Source organism: Rhinolophus sinicus, chromosome 17 (genome assembly GCF_057876585.1).
Source record: "Rhinolophus sinicus isolate RSI-liver-muscle chromosome 17, RSI-T2T, whole genome shotgun sequence".
Classification (NCBI taxonomy): Eukaryota; Metazoa; Chordata; class Mammalia; order Chiroptera; family Rhinolophidae; genus Rhinolophus; species Rhinolophus sinicus.
Window position 1 is genome coordinate 5637590 of NC_142517.1, and position 11206 is coordinate 5648795.

Below are 11206 nucleotides of genomic sequence, written 5' to 3' on the forward strand. Positions count from 1 at the left end.
GGGCCGCAGCAGGCCCGGGGGGGCGCCCCGGGCGAGTGTGTTCCGGGGAGCTCAGGCGGAAAGTCTCCCCTTGGTTTCCTCCCGTGTTCCGAGGCTTTAACACCAAAGAGGCCTGCGGAATTCGGCAGGAACCGAGTGATGGTGCTGGTGGCACCCAGCGGCCGCAGGGCTTGGCTAAGAAGGGGCCCATTCTTGGACCTCTACGTAGACTTTTGATTTCTGATCATTGTATCATGAAGACTCTAAATGATATGATAAATGTACGAACTAGGCTCTTTGCTGGGTCAGAGTCCGCTCTGCTCCAGGTCGCCCCATTCCTACAGGCTCCGTGTGAGTGGCGCCCCCTAGAGTTGAGCGGTGCCTTGCTAGTAATGAACCTTGCCTGGGCTTCTCTCTGGGCTGCATCTTCGTGGTAACTCTCCAAGGCGTTCTTGTTTCCATTTTAAATACGAGGGAATTGAACCTTAGGGTAACTAACTTGCCAGGCCATAAAAATATACAAATGGGAAACTCAGGCTCGAAACTCGAGTTTCTGACTTCCAACCATGGTCAAAACCATCACCTAACTGCCAGTTTCCATTTTTCGGAAAAAATACTTGAGTCCGTGGCTAGAAATATGTGCATTTCCTATTCATATTCAAGTCAGATTCTCGATATTTTTGAGGAAAATTTAGGTTCCTGAAGGAGAATATAAAATAAAACGGCCCAGTTTAGGCAAGGCCATGGGACTAAAAATTGATACAGCTGAAGACTGCTGTGCTGGGAAGGGAGAGGAGTGGCCTCACTTTTCTGTTACCAAGGTTCCAGGTTTCCGTGGCAACCCTAAATCCGGAGTTATCCGGATAATTGAGATACTACCATACCTTCCAGGTCCTGAGGGCCTCCAGGTATTACCATTGCATTGGTCAGAGGTAGGGTCTATATGGCTGAAACAACCAGATAGAAGGGGGTTGTTATTTCTAGGAGACCGAGTTCATTCTGATGGCTTCTCAGTGCATATTCAGGCCCAGATCAGAAATCACAGATAGGTCAAGAAAGAATTTCATAAATGTAATACAGATCCGTAGTAAGTTACCATGGAGACGTGAAGAGTATGCTACTTTTTATTTTTTAACTGTAGCAGAAAATCCTGACTCATCAGGGCTGCAGTTCCAGCTAATAAAGTGGTTCCTACCCCACCCCCACCCCCAACTGCTCAAGTAGCCCTTGATAGTGTATGAGAAACTTGGTGCCCACAGCCATCAGGTCAAGTTCATTGCCCAAAGTGGAACTGCCTTGTCCATAGCAGTGCTCCTGCGCCCATAGGTGTTTAGGGGCTGAGTCACTGAGGTCCAATGAGTCTTTTGGAAGACATCGTTCCTCCTTGAGAGGCTGGTGCAGGCTGGGGCAGGGTGAGGGGTGGGGGGAGGGGCATTTTACTCTCACGGGGCCTTTTCCAACATATCTGAGCAGAAAGATGTCAAAAGGAGGAGCATGGTGGTTTGAAGACAGTCTGTTCTTGACAACCAATTTTTCTTCTGCTCTAACTCAAACTGTGGGCCCATTCCTTCCTCCATAGAAGAAAAGGTGATTACGGAACCTATGTCATCAGGCTGTGATGAGCAGTCAACATAGATAGAACCAAATATGTTAAGAATTTATCAGTGTTGAGACATAGTAGAGAGGCTCAAAATGATATAGCTGTTAAGTTCCTTTTTCCAAGCACCCCTCTGGGAGCATCTTATGAAAGACCCTTAAAAAATATATATAGATATAGATATAGATATAGATATAGATATAGATATAGATATAGATATAGATATAGATATAGATATAGATATATAGATATATAGATATAGATATATACATGAAAAAAAAAATCATCCTTCTCCCCTCAGTGGTGTGTGAAACCGCATTGAAAATGATCTGGCCAGAAACACAAATGGCAGAGCTGAAAGAGATGCAGGATTCTGGGGGTGGAAGCCAGGGTCACACACCAGCCTGCACCCTTGACTCTCACCCAGGCCCCTGTCACTCCCTGCTTCCCTTTGCAAGGAGGCCTGGGCTATCCAGGCAGCGCCCTTGCTCTGGTCCTATGCTGTGACCAGTCCCCCTCCATACCTCTGCGTTTGCCTGGTGTTAATACAATGGCTTACCCTAGTTCTGGGGCAATATCAGGGTTCCTAACATTTGTTTACTCTCCTATTGTTAGTCAGTTTTCCTGGTTACTCAGCTGAACTAAGACCCAGCCTGCTAAAGCCTGTGATTATTCATTGACTATTATGGCTTGATTCACAAGGAATACCGAGCTGTATAGTACGTGAAACCTAGTAAGTAAATGAAACCTAACCTTGTCCTTCAGGATTAAAAGTCGGAGGTGTTAGAAGGAAATGAACAGTTGGAAGGCACGTGAGACCAAATGATCAGATGTGCTATGTTAACTGAGATTAATAGCAGTTTCATTTCCCTTAAGAAAGAGAGAAGCCCATAGGACAGAAGGGGAAAAGGGACATTATAGGGGTACACATGCAAATGTCTAGAGAGTGAAATGCACATAACAAGTTCTTTGGAATCCAGACATAATTATTAAAAATGGCTAGCTTACCAAGTCATCCTTTAAAAAAAAAAAAAGCAAAAATGTTTCCTTAGAAACACATCTGTGTTTTCCTTGAAATCCAAATCCATAGTCAACATACAGTTTGAGGTGGTTTGCAGTGTAACCTAACAGACGTCATTTGGTCTGCGGTGTATTATTTATTCATTCGGCAAACAGTGTCACCTGCTAAGAAGATAAAGATGAATAAGGCTTAGTCCCTGCCCTTGAAGGAAAAATGGAGCACACAGTACTGTTAAGATCACACACAAATGTGAGACTTTGGAAATGCTGATGGCAGGGATGGGGGGTGAGCCGAGGTGAAGTGTGCACTTAGAGATAGAAATGATTTAATTCATGCCTATTTGCACCTGTGTTCCTTGGCTGACTGCTCACCCTGACTTACCTGGCGGTGTCTGGCAGGAGCAGTTATTCCATTGATACAGGTTCGGGTCAGGAACAGATAAAGTCAAGCTTTGTACCACCTCAACCCTCCCAGCCCGAAGCCCCTTCCCACCCCCCACCTCCAAGTGTACATACAACAGGTATCATATCCAGCCAGCCCTCCACTCTTGCCCATTTGCAGGCTGGCATAGGTACCAGGAATCCCGGGCCTAGCTGGGGTCTTCTAGCAGCCTTCCAGCCGCCCAACTATACAAAAGCAGGCAGCGTCTATCCTCCTCTTCCTCAAGATTCCTCGGAATTGCTGTGAACTTGGGACTACCCTGGAAGTCAAAACCTCTTCCTAAGGTCCCACTATCCTGCTTCTGCTAGTTGGCAGCCTTCTTCATCCCCTGGGTTCCCTGTGGCCATGAAGGCCCAAGTACTAGATAGAGCCTGTGACCCGAACTTCTGAAGGACTGCCTGTGTGGAGGACACCCTGGGGTGAAATCCCAGCTCCGCCTTTCACTAGTGTGGGCCCTGGGCAAGTTGCTTCACCTCTCTGGACCTCAGTTTCCTTCTCTGTCAAGTTTGCAAAATAACAGTCCTTTTCTGCTAGGGCTGCCTGAGGATGAACTGAGCTAATGTTTCCTAAGTGCTTAGAACAAAGCCCGGCACATTGTCAGTCTAAGTGTGTGATAAATAAGCAGCAGCTCGCTGAGCTCAGGAGAGCTCCCTCCCGCCATCGCGTGAGCCGCTGTGATCCCTGCCTTGTTCCACACTGAGGCAGGATTTGGGGTCCCAACAAGGAATGAGACCAAGGCGGATGCTGTCAATAGGGCCCACTCCTTCTTTCACCATCATTGTCTTGCCTTGGTGGTGAGACCAGGGCATGAAATGCTGCATTCTAAAATTGGAAAAAAGGGTCGGCCCGGTGGCTCAGGTGGTTGGAGCTCCATCTCCTGGCTCCGAGGGCTGCTGGTTCGATTCCCACGTGGGCTGGTGGGCTCTCAACCGCAAGGTTGCCAGTTCAATTCCTCGAGTCCCGCAAGGGATGGTGGGCTCCGCCCCCTGCAACTAAGATTGAACACGGCACCTTGAGCTGAGCTGCCTCCCGGATGGTTCAGGTGGTTGGGGTGCGTCCTGTCCTCTCAACCACAAGGTTGCCGGTTCGACTCCCGCAGGCGATGGTGGGCTGCGCCCCCCCTGCCACTGGCAGCGGCGACTGGACCTGGAGCTGAGCTGCGCCATCCACAACTAAGACTGAAAGGACAACAACTTGAAGCTGAACGGCACCCTCCACATCTGGGACTGAAGGGACAGCACTTGACTTGGAGGAGGGTCCTGGAAGTGCACACTGTTCCCCCAATAAAAGTCCTGTTCCCCTTCCCCCAATTAAAAAAAAAAAAAAAAACCTAAAAAAAAAAAAAGTTGGAAAAAAATTTAGAGAGTTCATAAGTGAGACCAAGGCCTGTTTTGACGAGGAAACTGAGACCCAAGGAGGGTCAGTTCTTTCTCATGGTCATGGGGCTGTTTCCTGGCAGGGCCGGGCTTGTCCAGGCCTCCTGCTCCCACTGTCTCCTGGACGCAGTCGTTTTCCCTTATAAGGCGCTGCCCTGGAGTATTTAAACCACCTTCACAATCCACCATGGTATTAAACTGCACGATGACATGATTTGGGCAAGTCCGGACAACAAGAATAGTAAGAGGCCCTGCTGTGTTCTGTAAATTGATAATCCCTAAATAAATGGGTCTACCCTGTGAGTCAGACCTGCACAGATATGTGTGTTTTCTCTGAATCACAGTGATTCCCGCAGCAGGCACCGAACTGGAGAATGTCCAGAGCACCGACTTCGTTAACTACCCTGAGAACTGGAACACTGACCACCCACAAATCTTCACACACACACGACAGGTAAGTCGCTAGGGTGCCCGTTAGTCCAGCCAATGATGAAGTCAGGTTAATTCGCATGCCACTTTTGGTGACAAAATACAACCTGGATGAACGTTTGAAAGCTCAATAATGCAACAGGCTCGAGCAGGTGTGTGAATAAATCACTAAGACACTGGGTTATTTGTTACATCCATTCGTTTGAGGAATGACCTTCCGAGTGCTGCAAACATTTCTCCCCACTTTGCATTTATGAATTTTGGGTTGTGTGTCTGTTTCAGACCCATTGAGCTATTGTGCGTTTTGTCTCTAGCCATTGTGTAAATCACCTCTTCTCCTGTGCTGTGCGCCAAACCAATGCTTTCTTTACCTCTAAGTGCCAAACTTCGCCACCTGGAACGTGACTTTGTTTCAGGTTGAGGAGTAGGAGGAGGAAGGCCAACTGTCCATTCTTAGATGTCAAGGCAGAGAAGCACCAGCACTCATGTTCTGGAAGATTCTCACAGAATGCTACAGGAGTCACCCCAGTTCTGGCAAACAAACACCCCTTCAGTTGCCCCTGAAACCAAAACAAAGCAGAGCTGACTGGCAGGTACATGCTGTAAGAACACCTACTGGGGACACACTCCACCCATCTTCATGCATGGCTGGAGAAAAGGATGGGGGTGGGACCAGGGTCCCACTCGCCATCTTGAAATTATTAATAATTTTTTTAAAACCGGAAGCCCATTTTCATTTTTCATGCATGGGACCCTGTAAATTATATAATTGGTCCCAGGTGAAGAAGCATTTCTCCCAGGGCTTTCCCCACATGCAGGGAGCCAACAGGCACTTCTGTCACAGAGCATATGGCCGCGAGTTAGCTGGCAGCCCCTATTCCCTAGGCTGGGACTCTGTCAGTCTCACTTGGTCTCTTCAAACCGTCCTTTCTTGTTTTACAATGGGAGGTCAAAATTCACATTTAAAAGGCTTTCCTACTTAGCTGGGCATAAGTACTTCTATTTGTGATTATTAATAATTCTTAGAAGTCACAAAATAATATCATGTGTATATGAGTGTATGTGTATACATAAACACACACATGTGTTAATACCTTTATTGAGATATAAGTCATGTACCATAAAAGTGACCCATTTAAAATATACAATTCAATGGTTTTTTAGAATGTTTACAGATATGTGCAACCATCACCCCACTCAATTTTAGAACAGTTTCATCGCCTCAAAAAGAAACCCCGTTCCCATTAGCCATCACCCCATTGTTTCTTCTATTCCCCCCTAACCCCCAGTAACCAGTAATCTGCATTCTGTCTCCAGATTTACCTGGACATTTCACATGAAAGAAACTGTACAACATGTGGGTTTTTGTGACTGGCTTCTTTCACTTAGCATAATGTTCTCAGGGGTCAACCATGTTACAGCACGTGTCAGTACTTCATTCCTTTTTATGAGCAGTATATATACTTTTATTATATCCAATTGTCTGATTTCTGACTGTAGGCACCTGTGAAATGCTAGCCTGTACAACGGACGGATTTTACAGCATCTTTAACACCCAGAGTTGGGTAACTCCTGATGTTCTTTTCCTGTACCAGCCTGGATGGGGAAAGAAGAGGCAAAGCCACATCGGGTTGGGGGGCAGGGGGCCAGGTGGACTGCACCCCACAGCCCATCACCAGGCTTCACGCAGGTCCCACCTGTCTCTTCCCACAGCCCTACTCCCCTGGCCCTTCTCGCAGCTGGCCACTCACGAAACAGCTGGGCTTTCCTCATGGAAGGAAGATCAAGGAAGCCCTGCCCCCTCTGAGCTTGAGTGCCTGTGTGCTTTGGTAGCGAGAAGGATGTGTGACTATAAACGTACTTAGTGAGTTATGGCTTCTTGTCTCTTTATATTCACCCTACATGTTAGTATTTATATAGGAAAATGAGTAGATTATTTCTCTGCAAGAGTCACCTGCTCTAATTTAGGAAAAAAAGAAACCACCTGACACATTCATTCATTCATTCACTCACTCATTCCTTCCAGTTTTCCTGAGATATAATTGCCATCATTTGACACTTTTAAAATGCTTTTTCAGTGTGACTTATGAATTAGAATACTTAGATTCATTCCTAAAGACTTCTAGACATTATGTATGTTCTCAGCGCAGCAGCCAGAGGGATTCTGTTAACACATCAGTCAGACCTGTCCCTCCTCAGCCAAAACCCTGCAATGGCCTTTGTGTGACTCAGAGGAGAAGCCTGAGTCCCCAGCAGGCCCTGTGACCTGGCCTCCCTCCATCTTTGGGATCGCACCTCTCTGCTGGATCCTGGCTCCCCTCTGGGCACCAGCCACTGGATCCCCAAACACCAGGCAGGCCCTTCCCCACGCTGTTCCCTCTCCTGGGAAAGCTCTTCCCAGACACCACGGGCTCCTTCCCTCACTTCCTTTAAACCTTTACTAAATAGTCACCTTTGCCGAGACCTGCCCTGGCCACCTGATCTAAAATTACAACCACTCACCCTCTGACCCAGCATGCTTTTTCTCCCTGAAGCCTGTGTCACTATATAACACCCCTAAAGCTTGACTTTCTTTTACCTTGTTTGTCCTCTATCTCCCCAGCATGAATTCTGCACCACTGGAGGCTGGGATCGTATCCGTTTTGTGCTACTTTTCTGCAATGCCCAGAATAGTCCCTGACACACAGCATGCAGTAAGTATTTGTTGAGTAAATGACACTAATGAATTCGGAGGATGAATTTTCATCATTTTTTTTCAACAAACATGGAAAATGTTGTTAAAGGCACCAGGGATGGAAGTCAAGAGATATGAAGCTTTGTAAGACGTGCGGGATCTTAGCACAAGTAAGAAAATTTTGACTAAATTTTAAAAATCCCGTGCCCGTGAAGAGTAAAAAGTTGAATTAGGCAGTGACTTGGATCTTTGAGATTCTCTACTTTTAAGAAAATGAGAAAAAGGGATTTGTGAAACTGCTTTCTCGAACTCTCCAGCCAGTGGAGTCAACGTACATATTTTATGGTGGCAATTACATGTTGGAATGTTAAGTGCAATCTTGGGGTGAGTCACCATTTACAATTCATGTGAAAAAAATCATAAAAAGGAAAGAAAAAAGAACTTAGAATTCAGGTCAATTACATGTTGATAATGGTGTGAAGTGCTCAGCAACCAGAAGATTAGAAGGAACCAGAAGATCCACTTAGGCTCTCCTGCTCCTGGTCATTTCTAGTTTTTCCCAGTTGGTTTCTCTGGAGCCCTTCAACTTTGGATCTGGTCCAATCCCTATTCCTGAGTTGGTAAGAAAACTGGGCTGGCCCTGTGGACTTCTGGACAGAGACCAAAAGTACACCAACAGCCAGCTCCATGGTTTGGTGGGGATTGGACTGTCTCCAGCCTTCCTATAATCCGTCCTCCAAACAGCAGAGAACGTAGTGTTTGAAAAAATAAGTCCTGTGATGCCACCTCTCTCCTCAGAGTCATCTAAAAGCTTGTCACTCACTCCAACTCATCACAAAGCCCTACAGACCTGGCCCCGCCAATCCTCCTTGCTCATTGTACTCCAGCACACCAGCCTCTATCTACTCCTGGAACACCCAAACCTGCTCCGGCCTCAGGACCTTTGCACTTTCTGTTCTCTGGAATGTTCTTCCCCTGTCTCTGCAAGGCCGCTCCTTCCCAGCACCCAGGACAAATGTCACTGGCTCAGGGCAGTTCTTCCTGACCCCCGATCAGAAGGTGCCTCACCTTCCCAGCCACTTCATCTCATGCTGACAATGTTCTACCTAACATTTATCACTACAGAATCTTCCTGTTAACTTATGTTTTGATTTGATTTTGCTTTCTTGTTCTGCTGTATATAGAAACACACGCTCGGTGAGAGCGGAAGCCCTGTCTATCTCATTCATTCATGTCCCAGCACCGTCAACAGCATCCGGCATGTTTTAGGTGTCGATGACTATGTGTTCAGGGAATGAATCTGCCTCAATTCAGTGCATTATTCCAGTCTCTTGGATCTTTATGATGCCTGAGTTTTGTTATCTGAAGTGTCTTCCATTACTAATCACTTTGATCACTTATACACTTGATAAACAAGTCATTGAACAAATGGTGACTAAGGCAAGGCCCATGATATGTCACTAGGACTCTCCCTTTGGGTGACAATAACCCAGTGACGATTAACTCTTTTTGTGTAACTACCCTTGAAGACATAAGACATTGTGCCAAATATCCTGCGGAAGAACAAATAATGACATCTGTCCCATTCGCCTTATCTGCTTTTCCAGTAAATCGGCAGGTCACACTGACACACCTGGTTTTCATGACACCCTAGTGACCGTGAGCCCTTCACTGTGTGGTGTGACTTGATTCAGTCTTGCCAGAGCAGATGTGAAGTGCCCACTACTGCCCAGATGCGTGCTGCAGACCTAAATGCCCTCTGTCCCTGGGCTGGCATGAGCCTCGATGCCTCGCAGGTACTTTGCACACCACAAAGCGATGCTGCACCTGTGGGCAGAAGTTGAGTGGCTCTGAGAGCCCTTGGTGCAGAGATTCAGTCTCCCAACCTCCCAGTCACTTAAAATACAACAAAAGCAAATGGGTCTGCCTTTCACAGAGAATGGCACTTGAACATAACCCATCAATGGCAAGACATCACAAATACAAGGGTTTAAATGGGATAGAAGTTTACTGTTCTCCAGAATAACCCTTGGGGAAGGTGGTCTGAAGCTGGTTTGTGGCTCAGAGAGGTTGGGACCTAGACTCCTCCCATTTTGTTCTTCCCTTGTCCCCTGGCTGAGCTGGAACGCCACTATGTCCACATTCCTCCCTGGGAAAGTAGGGAAGAGAAGCAGAGGCACCTCCTTTCAAAGGCACTATTCAGAAATGCACGTGGCAGTCCTGTTCATTCCCATTCAGCTGAATTTAGTCACATGACTTCTAGCTGCAAGGAGGACTGGGAAGTGTATTCTTTCGCTGGACGAGACTATACTAAGAACGGATCCTCACAGGCTCAGCCACATTCATGTCTGAAACATGCCCCTTCTCCTGGGTTGTCTCCCAGTTGACCAGGAGCAATCCTCAGGCTCCTTTATCTCTTGCCTCCTCCCAATCTATCCGAGACCGGGGCTGTGGATTCTAGCTCCTCAATTTCTTTAACAATCTCTTATTTCTGTTGCCACCTATATCATAGGGACAGGCACAATAGCATCAGGCCATCATTTTCCAGTCAGATGCCTTCCCTCTGAAATCTTCCTTTCAGTCAATACTATACCAGGCAGCCAGGTACACCCATTGCTCTGATTATTTATTCCCCTGCTCAGAAATATTCAATGCCTCTGCACTGCTCTTACAATGAAATCTAAACAGCTTGGCATGGCTTTCGTCTGCACTGCCAGCCTTGTCCCCCACTCCGCATCAACCAACTACCCTACGAGCCTCAAGGTCCAGCCAAGAGAAGGGAAGACAGTGGGGAGAAAAGAGAACAGAAATTTATTGAGGGCCTTTTGTAATAATCATCGTTATGGTGTACATGTTCGTTCTCCCCAAAATTCATATGTTGAAATCAACCCCCCAATGTGATGGCACTTGGAGGTGGGGCCTTAGGGAGGCAATTGGGTCCTGAGGGCAAAGCCCTCAAGAATGGAATTAGTACCATTACAAAAGAAGCCGCAGAAAGCTCTCTCGCCCCTTCCACCACGTGAGGGCACAGCAAGGAGACTGTCCTCTGTGAGCCAGGAACTGGGTCTCATCAGACCTTGAATCTGCTGGCACCTTGATCTCAGACTCCCAGCCTCCAGAACTGTGGGAAACAAATGCTTATACAAGTCATTCTGTCGGTGGTATTCTGTTACGGTCGCCCAAAGAGGCTGAGATAATCATCATTGCACGTTATTGGGTGCCCGTTGAGGACCACATCCTGTTTTGTGCATATCTGAACCAACTTCTGGATCTTAACTCCCAGGCAGTAACTATCAGTTTGCTTGACTGTTTCTCTGTAGAGACATTAAACTTCCTTAAGGTGCAGAAGATTCCCGTTTCACCAAGGCCATGAAGGAAGCTCCAGGGTCTTCCAAAGGAGTTGGCTGGTGGTTACTTCCAGGTTGGAGAGGCTGAGATTGAAATGGGCCCCACAATCTCAGTGGGTGCCAGGATCTTGGCTGGCTGAATGCAAAACTACCTCTTCATTCCTGGAGATTTCCAGAAGAGGTAGCAAAGCTCGGTGTGTCATCCTGGTTACCTAATCATGGATTTACCAGAAGCCAAAGCAAGAGGAGGTTCTCAGAGGGCATACCTGCCATGGCTGGAAACACTTTAGTTGTGGTGAACGGGGCCTGACTTGTGTTACAGATTGAACTCGGAAGGCTCTC